The sequence below is a fragment of the Miniopterus natalensis genome, chromosome 1, assembly GCF_054644295.1.
Source record: "Miniopterus natalensis isolate mMinNat1 chromosome 1, mMinNat1.hap1, whole genome shotgun sequence".
NCBI lineage: Eukaryota > Metazoa > Chordata > Mammalia > Chiroptera > Miniopteridae > Miniopterus > Miniopterus natalensis.
The window spans coordinates 180,589,736-180,603,926 of NC_142081.1; the positions used below are offsets into that span (position 1 = coordinate 180,589,736).

Consider the following 14,191-nt stretch of genomic DNA (forward strand, 5'->3'; position numbering starts at 1 on the left):
ATATATATATATATATATACTATATACAGTATATGTAGTATATATATGTAGTATATACATACAGTATATGTAGTACATATGTGTGTGTGTGTGTGTGTGTGTGTGTGTATATACACTACATGTATACTAAATCTAACATGGTTCTCATTGTGGAGAGTGAGCCCTGCCATTTTCAACAAATCCTTTTTGTCTTTATAAAGTCCAAGGCAGGAAAAAAAGTCCCTCCAACTCTTGTGCTATAGACCAAGCTCCAACACCATCCTCTCCCACTTCATACACACCTGGCCAATGGATTTGAGATCTTGATGCCCAGATTGTACAAAATCACATGCTCCTTTGACTCAGAAGTAAGATTTTTCTTTACCTGCACTTTGGAAGATATACTAAGCTGAAAAGCATATCGCTATAGCTGGGCTTTTGGCGTTGTGATTGTCAATCATTTTACCTTTGTTTCTGTTAAACCTGGTCTGACATCTTTGCTGAAAAGATGTGACAAACACTTTGGACCCATGACTTGGCATGACCGGGTGTGACTTGGCCTGCCCCTTGTCAGGCAGGTGAAAACAGCCAAGCTCAGTTCGAACATGCTCAAGAGATTCGGCACCTGGAAATCCCCACAAAGCTAATTCCATTCCAGTTCTTTCTCAACACCCAGAGAAGGGAGCACAAGGGCTGTTTGTTTTCACAAATTTCCCTGCCTGCAATCCTATAGTCTCAGAGATTGGGGGAGCAAGGGGGTAGGTAGAAAAACATATTTATTAGTGTGGGGTCTCAAGTCAGAAAGTAGATCAGATGCCTGAGAGGAGACCAGTGACCAAATGTCATGCCCTGTAATCCTGAGGGATGACATTTAGAACTGGGTGACCGCAGCCCCTGGGCGCCTACATCAAACACCTCCACCAGGCTCAGACCAGGGACCTGTTTTCCAAGGGGCTACTGCCTTTGTGATTCTGGTCTCTTGTTGCTTCCTGTCATTATTTGCCAGATTTCTTGGGTTCCATCCTTGTTTTTCATGCTCTTGGACTTGATCCAATGTTGAGCAATGATTCAGAGCTAGGAGATTTGAGGCATTAAGCTGCCACTCCAATAAGGAGAGTAACAGCTCCAGGCACCAAATGGGGCCCCTACCCTGACCCACAGGCTCGTGGCCTCACGGTGCCCATAGGAGGAGTCTGGTGTAGCCAGGGTGGGGTGACTCGTTTTCTTTGGCAGGGCTGGGCAGAAGCAAGGATGTTCCCAGCTGAACCTCCATCATGGGTCTTCCTGGGGGCTCTCTTACTTCACACACAAAATGTGACACCCCGTAAACTATTGCTCTCCTTCCTTTCCCCTTCTCTCTCCCATTCTACCCCAGGTTCCCTCTTTGGAAGTATTTTAATCCAAAACTGCTTTGGGGTGAAGGAAAGATCTGAAATCGGGAAGGGTGGAACTCAGTGTTTCCCCTTGCATGACCCTGCTCTGTGACACCCCCACTGGACATGGTGCTGGCCTGAGCTTCTGGTGGGTGGTCCCCAGAGCTGGCATGGCAAGTGCTGGTCAGAAAGGCGGCCTGAAATGAGGTGCCATGCGGGAGAGTGAGCTCTCAAAGTGCACCGTACAGCATTATGGCCATGCAACAACAGCCAGCATTTGCTGAGTGCTTTCTCTGTGCCAGGTGCTATTCTGTTTAATCCTTGCAACACTCCTGCCAGGCAGGTACCATTACTGTCTCCATGTTATCAGTGAGGAAACTTCACGGAGAGGTCCAAGATCACACAGCTACTATAAGGCAGAGCCAGGAATTTCACCTGCAGTCCAGCCCTGGAGTTGGCATGCTTCATCACTGCTCTCTATTAACAAAAACATGGGTATTACAGTCTTCATTTTACAAATGAGGAGACTGAGGTACAGGGAGTCAAGAGCCTGCCCATCCCACACTGGCAGGGAGGCACCCAGCTGAGAGGGCACATCCCATTCTGACCTGTCACCACTCCCCCGGGTGTTCACAGTGGAAGGGGTGGAAGCTGAGGAGCAGGGGTGGAGTCAGGATGTCACTGTGTCCTACTCGCTCTTCTCCACCCCAGGTTTCTACCTTCCTCCTCAGGCTTCATGTTTTCGTTTCAGGTGACAGGAAGTGACCAGAAAAAGAGCCAGATAGTGAGCCAGCAGGTGAGGAAATCAGAAACCTGCACCTGCCAATCTAGGAATCAGTCCAACACACCTTATGGAACTGACACCTAGCCGCCCAGGTAAAGTGTCCAGATGCCCTGGGCAAAGGGAGGGGAGCATTAAAGGAAGTTAGAGTTTCCAGAAAGGTGAACATGGAGTAGGAGAGAAAATAAAGATAGCTAAGATGTGATAGAAACAGGTTGGAATCACATACCCTCTCAGCTGGAAAGAGCCATAGAGATGAATTGGTCCAAACCTCTTATGTTACTAATAATAAGTCCTGAGGCATGGAACAGATGGACATATCTTGAGGGAGTGGGGGTGGGGATGAGAAGAGATAAACCAAAGAACTTTTATACTTATATGCATAGCACATGGACACAGACAATAGTGTGGTGAAGGCCTGGGGGGTGGGGGGTAGGAGCTGGGCAGAGGGGGGAAAGGAGGGGAAATGGAGGACATCTGTAATACTGTCAACAATAAAATATATATATATATATATATATATATATATATATATATATATGAAATGCAATTACATTTATTGGGGTAGCATTGGTTAATAACATTATATAAGTTTCAGGCGTACAATTCTATAATGCATCATCTGTATACTGTTGCATTGTGTGCTCACCAATTAAATGTATTTGTTATGGGGAAAAAATAATAATTAGAAGAAGGCCTAACATTGATTGGACACCTTTCCTTGTGCCTACCACACCCCTATGAGTCAGGTGCTATTTTTGTCTTTATGGAGAAATCAAATCAAAGATTAATTGGCCCAGTAAGTGGTAGATTCAGGCAGTCTCCCTCTGTCCAAAGCCCATATTCTTTTGTGCTCTTTACCTTTTATGACGGACCACTCCAAACATCCACAGAATTAGAGACAATATTATAATGAAACCCCATAAAACTATTGACCAGTTGCAATAATTATCATCATAAAACAGATCTTATTTCATCATCTGTCCCTCACCCACTGCCCAGCTGCTAGATTATTTTGAAGTAAATAATTTATTACATATTATCTCATAATAATATGTAATACAATTTTACATATTTATTACATAGGTAATACAATACATATAATAATTACAATTTTTTCTGTTTTATAGTATCCTGCTATTATCTGTATATACTTTGATATTTCTCCAAGAAAGAAGGACTTCTTAACATAACTGCAATACCAGCATTACCTCTAAAGAAAATAACAATTTCTTACTATCATCAGATGTCCAAACACTGTTCAGGTATCTCAGTTGTCCCATAAAGGTATTTTTACAGTTGGTTTACTTGAATTGGAATCAAAATCAATCTACACATTGAATTTGATTCATAAGTCTCTTATACCTCTAATGCTGCATATAAGACTCCTCCCCCTGCCAACCATTTATTGAAGAAATGGAGTCATTCACCCTGTAAAATTTCTCATATTTTGGATGTTGCTGATCAGATCCTTTAACATATTCGTCCTTCCCCTATATTTCCTGTAAACTGGGGTTAGATCTAGTGGCCTGATTAGATTCATGTTTAATTATTTGGCAAAGACACTTCACAGGCAGTGTGCGATGGCCCTTGTGCTTAAGCCGACTCCCCACCCATAAGACAAAGGTTCTAGCCCAACCTCATCAAGCAAGTCTCCGACTCCAGTCCCCTGCTCTTCCACTCCATCGCAGAACTTGAATCTAGAAATTTCTCCTTGGAATGGAAGGACAGTTTGCCTGTTATTTAATCCCCTACCTCTTCTACCTCCTCCTATGAGAGAAGCCAACAGGGCAGCAGCAGGGAAGTTTGAAGCTTTCTTTGGCATGTGGCAGTATTTTAATTTCAAGCAGATGGTGGGAGGGAGGGGTCCCCCCAACCTGGGTGGGGCTCTGCACCTTCTGCTTTTGCCAGAGGGCTGGAAGCACTTAGCCAGAGCTCTGGCGGGGAACAGCATTCTCACTCCCTCTCTCTCCTTTCCAGTGGAGAACCAATTTACCCGAGGGAGTGCTGACAGGAGCGTGTCATCCCTGGGACGCACTCGTTGTAATTGGAGGGAAAGGGGTGCGCTGCTAGCAGTGCTGGGTGCCTGCGGAGGTGGAGGTGCGCAGAGCTGCACTTGGGGAAATAGGACACGCAGCTAACGAAGGCGGCAACCACTCTGGGCGCTTCGTGAGGGAGCGGGTGTCTTTTTCCCATTCCTCCTACACTGAGCATGCAAATGCCACAACCAGATGAACAAAACTGTTCTCAGCACAAGAGGAGGGAAGCCCCCCCATACCAAAAACTGGACCAGAGGCTGTGCAGAGGGGGAGGAGAGATAGTTCAGATGCACAGGAACAGTGCAAGTCCGCATTCACTGAACACCAAACACACCAGGCACGGCATAGACCGTATCTCATTTAACCCTCGCAGCAGCCCTGCAAGGTAGAAGTCGGGTGCTTTTACCTGAATTGGCCAATGAGGAGGAACGTAAGCTCACAGATATTATTAGTGAAGATATTGAATTCAAATGCACGTATTTCTCATATAGTGTCTGCTTCTTAACCATTAGGCTACAAGGTTAGCTAAATTAAGGTAGGTATTTGAGAGGGGCTAGCAATTTAGAAAGGAGTTTTAGTGGGGTTTAGGAGTGACTCAGGTAATGCACATTGGGGTCCCCAGCCTTTGGGGACCAGTAAACCGAAATCCATTAAGCAAATTTCACAGATGGAGGGATGAAAAGATTCCACAAAAAGTTGACCGTGGAGAAGCAACAGCTCAGCACTCTCCTGCTCCCTCTCTGTCAGGCCGAATGAAGGCTACTAAGTTGGAAGAATTATCAGGTTCACATCTGGCACACAAAGCCCTAGTGTGAATTCAGAAGTAACACCTCTTGTGGGTGGATACATTGCAAAGGGCTGCCGGGCCCCTCCTGCAAGGAGGGTCTGCAACAGGCCTTACTGCCTGGGCCAGTGGCAGGTCACATTTCAGCCCCCTTCTTGCCTGCAGCCAAGCAAGAAAGTTGCAGCAGGCCATGTAAGAGGCAAGTCGTTTCCCCACCCAGCATGCTTTGCACTTGTCAAGGCCAAGTCACTGTTGCTGAGCTATTACCATCTTTTGGTGGTGGTTTCACATGACTGTGGTCTCAGGTCAGCTCAGAAGAGGGCACAACCCAATTACTAGATTACTCAAAGTGTTGGTGTTCTTCCTCTCCTTTTTTTTCCTCTTCACCACACTCAAGGCTGTGGCCGCCAAATCTCCCCCGGCCTCACGGGTTTGCCTCAAGAGGCCAGGCTGACATTGAGATGGTTATCTATCATATTGTTCTGCCTCTTCAATAGGGCCGATCAGCTTGAATGGCTTATTGTTTGTCATTGGATTTTGAAAAGTAATTGGCATTTTATAAACATTTTTGAAGCCAGGCTAAAAACTCAAGGTAAATATGGAATCAATAAAAACGATTGGGAAATAAATTCAGTCATAACTCAGATGTAGTTATTCCCACTTTTGGAAATTTATAGTAAACACATTGTATGCGGGAAACGTATTTATACGTTTTATGTTGACTGGTAGTAGAGCGCGCGATAAAAACTACCCGCAAACAATGTGTAAATACACACCCAAAAACCCCAAAACGTCTATTCACAAAGATATTCACTGCTGTATTATTTATAACAGGGAAAATTGGAAATCAGCTGTTCTTTGTGGGAAAGCACGTAATTTGGTAATTTACGGTATATACCACCAAATAGTTTTACACAGTTTTTAGAACTTGTGTTTGTTAGATGATATGAAATGCCTCTGATGTTATGTTCTGGGGAAAATATCAGGAAGCACATGGAGTGTAACCACAACTGTATCAGACATACTTATAAAATTCAGAAAGATGATACACTAAAAGTAGTTTTATTGAACCTAGTGATAACATTTATTGAGTTTTTACTATATACTAGGTACTGTCCCAAGTGATTTACATATATTAACTCAGTGTATCCTTGTAGCAAGACCTTGAGGCAAGTACAGTTATGATTCTCATTTGCAGGGGGAGGAACTAAGGCAGACCAAAGTTGCCCAAGTCACATAGCAAGTAAGGTAAAAGCTGGACTATGAATCCAGGAAGCCTTAACAACCATGCCTCCCTGCTGTTGATCAGCTAATTGAAAAACAGAATAAGAATAGTATAGAGAGATATCACTGCAAATGTTACATACAACAGAGCAAGCCTGGGTCATCTTGCCATAACAGAAAGCAAGGAAACTATCAAAGGCTAGAGGGATGGTGTCCAAAGGATTCGGGAGCTAAATGGAAGAGGTTCCCCTTGACTAAAAAAAATAAACCTAAGAATCAGTAACTGCAATGGATTGAAACACGTCAAGATTTTTAAACTTATAGGTTGAAAATTACTTGGGGGGAAAAAATCCTCATTAGTCACCTTTAGAGGAGCTAGGGAATAATCCATTATTTTGAAAACTGGTAAAGAGAGGGATAGAATCAAGCATTTATCCCACTTATACTGTGCAGAACTTAGGGTAACTCAATTGTTGATGAGGGCGAATTCCTTTTTATGGAAATATTTCAGATAATAAATCAAGCAGGAATAATAGAATAGCACCATTTTTAACCCCTAAGAAAATAATGGATTAGACAATTACATTACATTACAGAAAAAGACATAGCCAGACAGTATGTGCTTCCTGGTGGAATCTCACAGCTCCATCAATGAAGTGTTCAAGCCAAAACAAAAAACAAAAAAACTTGAATCAGGTTGCACCTCTAGATGTAATTTCCAATGTTTAAGACCATGCAGAAGACAGAGAACAGAGAAAGGTTTAAAATGATACCATGGGAAATGAAATCCCCAAAATCCAGATCATGGGAGACTTTGCAGGACACAGGACCTGGTTCCTTCAACACATAAATTGTAAGGAGCAAAGGGGAGAGGGAACTTATAGATTTAAGAAGACTAACTGCAATGATATTATTTGGATTGTATTTGGAGGGAAAATGTCTTAATATTTTTTGAGACAATCAGGGAAATTTAAGTACTGTCTGGAAATTTGATTAAATTAAGGGATTAGTACTCATTTTTTTAAGTGTGATGATGGTATTATAGTTACACTTTAAAAAAGAAGTTCTTGTCTTTAGAGATGAGTTCTGAAGTATTTATGAATGAAAACGCATGATTTCTAGGATTCACCTTACTGTATTCCAAGAGCAAGCGAGAAGTAAGGGGAGCTAGATGCAATAAAAATTGGCAATGAATTCATCATTGTTGAAGTTGAGTGATGGGTAGATGGGAGCTCATCATTCTTCTTCCTGTTTTTGTGCAGTCTTTAATATTTCTATAATAAAACATTTTAATGGTACAACCATATCTTAATTTTGTTCTTACTTAAAGCATTTAAATCTCTTGCTGTAGAATGAGGGTGAGGTAATGGCTGAAGGCAGAGCTAATGACCAGACTGTCTGCCTTTGAATGTCAGCTCTACTGTTTACTGGTGGGATAATCTAGAGTAAGGAACTTCATGTCGCTCTTCTCAGTTTCCTTATTTGTAAAATGGGGCTAACAATAGCCTACTTATTACTTTAATAAGTAATTATGAGCTATTATGGCAATAAAATGATTAAAACTTCTCCAGTGTCCAGAACAGTTCATAAAACATACCCTGTATTAAATGGTATATGAATTGACTTTTTACTGTTTTTTTGTCTGTCTGTTTTTGTCTTTGGGCATAAGTCTCTTGATAAGTGTCTCTATTCGTTTTGCTTTTATACCTACGATTCTGACTCTGATCTCACTTCTGATCACCAACTCTAGTTCTGACACCAACAAATGATTTTGGTACCAATTCCAACGTGTGGATTTTCTCCCCACATGGCTAGACAAGCAACTAATTCTCCAATACCAGCTGGGTGTCCTACCATTCAATTCAATTCTGACACTCTATCTGGAGAGAGTGTCAGATCTCCCAGGTTAAGGGCTCAGTCCCACAAGACTGCCCCCTCCTCATTTTAGACACCAGTCCCAAGCCCAGGTTGTCACCTGAGCTTCTGACCTGCCACCTACTGATTGGAGGTTCCAACAACCCAATCCTGTTTCAATTAATTTTCTAGAGCAGCTCATAGAACTCAGAAAAACATTTTACTTACTAGATTACCAGTTTATTATAAAAGGATATAACTCAGAAACAGCTGGATGGAAGAGATGCATAGGGCAAGGTTTGGGGAAAGTGTACAGTGCTTCTATGCCTTCTCCAAGCCACTGCTTTTCCCTAATCTCCACTTATTCACAAACCTGAAGCTCTCCAACCCCGTCCCTTTGAGTTTTTATGGAGCTTCATTAAATAGACATGATTGATTAAATTATTGGTCATTGGTGATTGAACTCAATCTCCAGCTCCTCTCCCCTCCCCTGAGGTCTTGGGGCAGGACTGAAAGTTCCAACCCTTTAATCACATTGTTGGTTCTCCCAACCAGCCCACATCCTTAGGTGACCTAGGGGCTGCCCCAAAGTCACTTCATTAATATAACAAAAGGCACCTTTATCGCTTTGGAAATTCCTAGGGTTTTAGGAGCTCTGTGCCAGAAACTGAGTTAAAGACCAAATACATATTTCTTATCATATATCACGATACCCAACTACTCAGTCTTTCACCCCTAATGCATCAGCTACAGTTTTCAGTTTCTTTTAAGAGGAGCAAGAACTTAAAAACACCTTTGAAGAAATCTGAGGGCAAATCCTATTAGACTCCAGTGATTTACTTTCAGTTTTTTATAGTTGCTTGTCCATACCTAATCTAGCAGTTGTGTGTGTGTGTGTGTGTGTGTGTGTGTATGTGTGTTTTGTTGTGGTGGTGGTGGTGGGGTTTTTTGGTGTGGCTCATTTTTATCAAGTCTTTTCAAAACAACTTGATTTTCTTAAGAATGTTCTTTCTGAATTATATTTTCATCCATTTATATGATTACATTACAAAATTTCAGTTGCAACCTTTTAAGACATGGTTGGGAACAAACAAACAGGTTCTAGGTAAGCAGTCACAGCTGGCAGAAGAAGTGCCTGGATGTCGTCTGAGACTGCCAGTGGCAGGTGCTAAGCTGGCATCAGACATATGCTTTACCGAGAGAGTGGAGGCTGAATAAATTAATCTGGTGGGTTCCTTACGCAGAGCTCAATCAGAGAACCTATTGTATACAAGTCAGTGGTGGTTGTGTTTGCATAGTGTGATCTTCCTTTATTCCAATGTGTTTTAATAATCAGCATGTATTATAACTCCTGTACAACAAAGGGGGAAAAATGAACGCTTCATGTGTTTAAAACCTTTTTTTTTTTTTTTTTTTTAGTGAATCCATTCACAGAGGACTAGACTTAAACACAAGGAAAGTGTGCATTGAATATTGTTGTCCGCAAACAATGGGTTGCTGGATTCTACAGAACACTAGGGTCTGAGCATCGGTGGTTACTTGTTGCAAAGAAAGTGTATGTATATCCTGCGTGCGGCTATTACATGGCACGATTTCCTAAATGCCACAGTCAGACTTCACACTAAGGAGGTTCACACACTCTGGTATTCATATTCTAGTTTCATTTTGACTATAAAGTTACACAGAAACCAAAAGATCAAATCTGCATTTCCTTCTAAACCTATATGCAAAGAGTGAGGCAGGGATTCCCCTTGTTGGCATTCCTTAGCAAAAAGGATTCTGGACCCCCCAGGCTCTGAGGATGTGAACTGCCTTCACATCGATCCAATCTCAAAGAATTGGCACTTCCTGTGCCCTGCCAAATTTCACAGGTCTCACTGCGCGCCTGCTCCTCCGCGACACCGTTGCTGCTTTGCCTTCTGATGAACTGTGAATTCTCACAGTCCTTGAACGGGGGAGAGGAAGTGAGAGAGGTGTGTAGCTACTGCTGCATTCATTTTCATCGCTTGACGGATGGGGAAGCCAAGTCAGGTCTGTTTTTATCACACTGGGGCATTCCACAGCTCTCCTCTGACTCAGAGGTTTAATCGTAGGGGCACTTCATGGGGTGTATTTGTAACACAACATTTGAACTAAGTCCATCTCCCTGCAGTGACAGCTTCAGGAAAGTTCAGGGGAGTTTAAGCGAAAGGGTGCAAAATCATAGCTAGGACCCACCTTCTGTCCTGCCCCTCAGCACTTGACCACATGCTTCTAGAAGTCTGGGCCTGGAGTCATTCGGGAAGAGTCCCACCACAGACAAACTGTGCAGACCAAACTGAAAGAAGCCGGTCCCCGGACTCCTTAAATGTAATGATGTCACTCACAGATGATACGTTCACATGGAATCAGGGGAATGTGCTTCCTAGTTATATCAAAGTTCCACATGGCAGCACGTCGGACAGAAAATAAAACCCGCAGCAGCTCCCTCTGAAGAAACAGCCTTAATCTCACATTTCCCGCAACCTGCTCAACCTCCTTCTAATGTTCCGTTAATTGTCAGCAGATCCCTCTGCCATAAACTGAAAACCTGCTGGCATTATTCAAACTCCAAGTCACAAATATCTACCTAGCATTGGATTCATTTGTTCACATAACAACCCTTTAAGGATCACCAATAATGTATGTAAAACGCATGAGAGCTAGGCTTGGAAAAGAAAGATTGCGTGGTGGTGATGACACAATCTGATACTTCTGAAAATAAATCATTATTATTCTCGACTATGTATGGTGCCAGGTGCCAGATGGGTACTTGAAATATCGGGGGGATCACTCTGTAAAGTATATGGCTGTCTAACCACTCCACTGTACACCTGAAACTGAAACAAAATAATGTTGAATGTAAACTGCAATTGAAAAATAAAATTATACCTATGTGTGTGTGTGTGTGTGTGTGTGTGAATTAGGATATACTTTACCCTGCTTAGTGTTTAAAAACAAACACCCACACTATTATATTCTTCTTCTTTTTTTTTTTCAATCCTCACCCCAGGATTTTTTTCCCCATTGCTTTTCAGAGAGAGTGAAAGGGAGAGAAACATTGATGTGAGAGACACATCAATTGGTTGCCTCTCTCTCATGCCTTGACCAGGACTGAGCCTGCAGCTGAGGTACATGCCCTTGGCTGGAATCGAACCCGGGACCCTTCAGTCCACAGGCCGACATTCTAACCACTGAGCCAAACCAGCCAGGGTGCACACAATTATATTCTAAATCTAAAGTTTTACTATTATTTTCCTATTATACAGATGTACATATATGTATATAGATACATTGGGACCAATTTAATCAAGTAATTAGCTTAGTGATAAGACAACACTGAACTTTTCTGAAAAGTCCTGAAAAGCCCAGCATTTATATCTTAGATGAAGAATGGATCTTAAATAAAGTTAGTTCTTTGAGCACCCTGAAAAAAAAATATTGTGTGAGTGTGTGAATTTCTGCAATACAGAAATCCAGTTAAAGTTATAAGAGCATGAAATATTATTATGCTTTCTTAGGAATCTAGAGATAAGAAAGAATCCAACAGAATCCCAAAAATATAAGTTGCTTTAAGCCAATGCCTGGAAAAAGTGGTACATTTATCACAAAAGTGTTCCTCAAATGCTTTCTAGTTAAGCCCAGGTATTTGGTTTTCAATCCATCATTTGTCTTAGTCTAAAAAAATTAAAATCTGGTAAAAATACACATTAGAAGATGAGAATGAGAGAAATGCTACTGGTGGTAGATTGTTCTCAAAGATGACTGCAACGATTTCTCTTCACGTGGTGTCTTTCCCTGGTGACATTGTTATTCCTCCAATTAAGTGGTGACATAGATTTCCCCTCCTTTAATCTGGGCTGGCCTTGCAAATTGCTTAGACTAGTAGAATGTGATGGAAGTGGTGGTGCGTGAGTTCCAGGCCAAGGCCCCCAAAAGCCATGTCACTTTCTTAGAACACTGCCCTGAGGCTGCCATGTAAGAAAACCAGCAAGTATAAAACTTGAGGGGCCACATGAAGAAGCACTGCCAGGCATGGGAGTGAGGCTAGCTCAGACCTTCCGGTCCAACTTCTGACCTTCCCGATGAATTTGGACAGGTGAGTAAACCCAGGTGAAATCAATAGAAGAAAAGCCCAGAATGATTCATAAATTACTGCTTCAACCCCCTAAGTTTTTGTTATTGTTTTTACATAACATAAAACTTACCACATTGACCATTTTAAAGTATACAATTCAGTGGTATATAGTATATTCACAATGTTGTGCAACTATCATTACTATCTAGTTTGAAAATATTTTCATCAACCCAAAAGGAAACCTCATACCTATCAAGCAGTCGTTCTCCATGAGCCCCTCCCTCCAGACCCTGAAAACAACTAATTTTTTTCTATATCTAGGAATTTCCCTATTCTGGATCTTTCATATAAAGGGAATCATACAGTATGTGGCTCTGTGTGTCTGGCTTCTCTCATTTAGCATGATGTATTCAAGGTTCACCCATGTTGTAGCATGTATTAGTAGTTCATTACTTTTTATGGCCAAATAGCTTTTCATTGTATGGTTATATCACTTAGTTACCCATTCATCAGTTAATGGGCATTTGGATTATGTCTGCCTTCTAGCTATTGTGAATAGTGCTGCTATGAATTTTTGTGCATAAGTTTTTGTTTGAACAACAGTTTTTAATTCTTTGGAGTATATACCTAGGACTGGAATTTCTGGGTCATATGGTAAATCTATGTTTAATTTATTGAGGAATCACTAAATGGGGTTCCACAGCAGCTGCACCACTTTACGTTTCCACTGGCAAGGTACAAGGGCTCCAATTTCTCCACGTCCTTGCCAATACTTTATTCTACCCACTCCCCCCCCCCATCTCTTTATAGCCTTCCAAGTGGGTGTGAAGTGGTATTTTATCATGATTTTCATTTTCATTTCCCTGACAACTAATAATGCTGTGCATCTTCTTATTTGTCTGTTGGCTATTTTTATGTCTTTGGGAAAATGTCTGTGTCTATTCAAGTGCTTTGTCCATTTTAAAATTGGGTTGTTTTTCTTTCTGTTGAGTTGTAAGAGTTCTTTATAAAGTCTGGATACTAGACCCTTATCAGGTGTATGATTTGTAAATATTTTGGCCCATTCCCTTTCTTAGTAGTGTCTTTTGATACACAAATGTTTTAATTGTGATGAGATTCAGTTTGTCTACTTTTTCTTGTGTTGCTTGTGCATTGGTGCTATATAAAAAGAAATTATTGACAAATCCAATACTATTATTTCGCCACTGAATGATCCTAGAACCTTTGTCAAATATCAGCCTACTAAACCACTCAGTTTTGAGGTCGTTGTCACATAGCAATAATTAACTGATACACTTCTTGACCTGGTGAATTCATATTCTGTACTCATAATTATACTGTACTCATAATCATACATCCATGGTCTTTCCTTGAAACTTTCAAAATAAAATATGTTAAGAATAATGGAAAACGGAGCAACTTTTTTCTTGGAAAAACAACCATCTGATAAGCCACGAATGAACAGTCAGCTTACATCACATTTAAGGTTAATATTTTAGGAATGGTTAGTGGTGTTTTGAGATCTAAGTTTCCAAAGATATGGCTGGACTTGTAGATTTTATGTGCATTAGTTATCTTTGGGATGTTAAAGGAACAGCAGAGTAGCCTGTGGGCTGGAGCAGAGGGAGTAAGTGTAAGAGTAGTGAGGATGAGGTTAGAGATGGTAGGGGAGGAGCTTTATAGGGAATTGAAGGGGCTTTGGCTTTTGTACTGAGGGATTTGGGAAACCATTGGAGAGTTTTGAGCAAAAAAGTGACACGATTGGAATTAAGTATTAACAGGATCAGTCTGGTTTTTGTGCTGAGAAAAGACTAAGGGGGAACAAAAGACAAGGAGTCTCGTAAATTAGGCCATGGCAATAGCAAAGTAGAGATTACAGAGGCCTGAACCGAAAGGTGATGGAAGTTGTGAAGCTGGCTGATTAAATATTTCAAAGGAAGAGCCAGTGGATTTGCTGATGGATTCGATATGGATTATACAAGAAGAAGAGGGGTCAGTTATGAGTTTGAGGTTTTGGTCTGAGCAAAGACAATAATGGTGTTACCTTTTATGAAGACGGGA

At 41.4% G+C, this 14,191-nt stretch overlaps 1 long non-coding RNA gene across 1 annotated transcript in view; it reads left to right on the forward strand.

Annotated features, from left to right (window-relative positions):
• Positions 1–2,151, forward strand: part of LOC148094511 (uncharacterized) — a 214,930-nt gene extending 212,779 nt beyond the window's left edge. Inside the window, exon 3 of the long non-coding RNA XR_015716110.1 lies at positions 2,104–2,151. This is a non-coding gene — a long non-coding RNA (uncharacterized LOC148094511). The remainder of the gene's footprint in view (positions 1–2,103) is intronic.
• Positions 2,152–14,191: the final 12,040 nt, after the last annotated feature.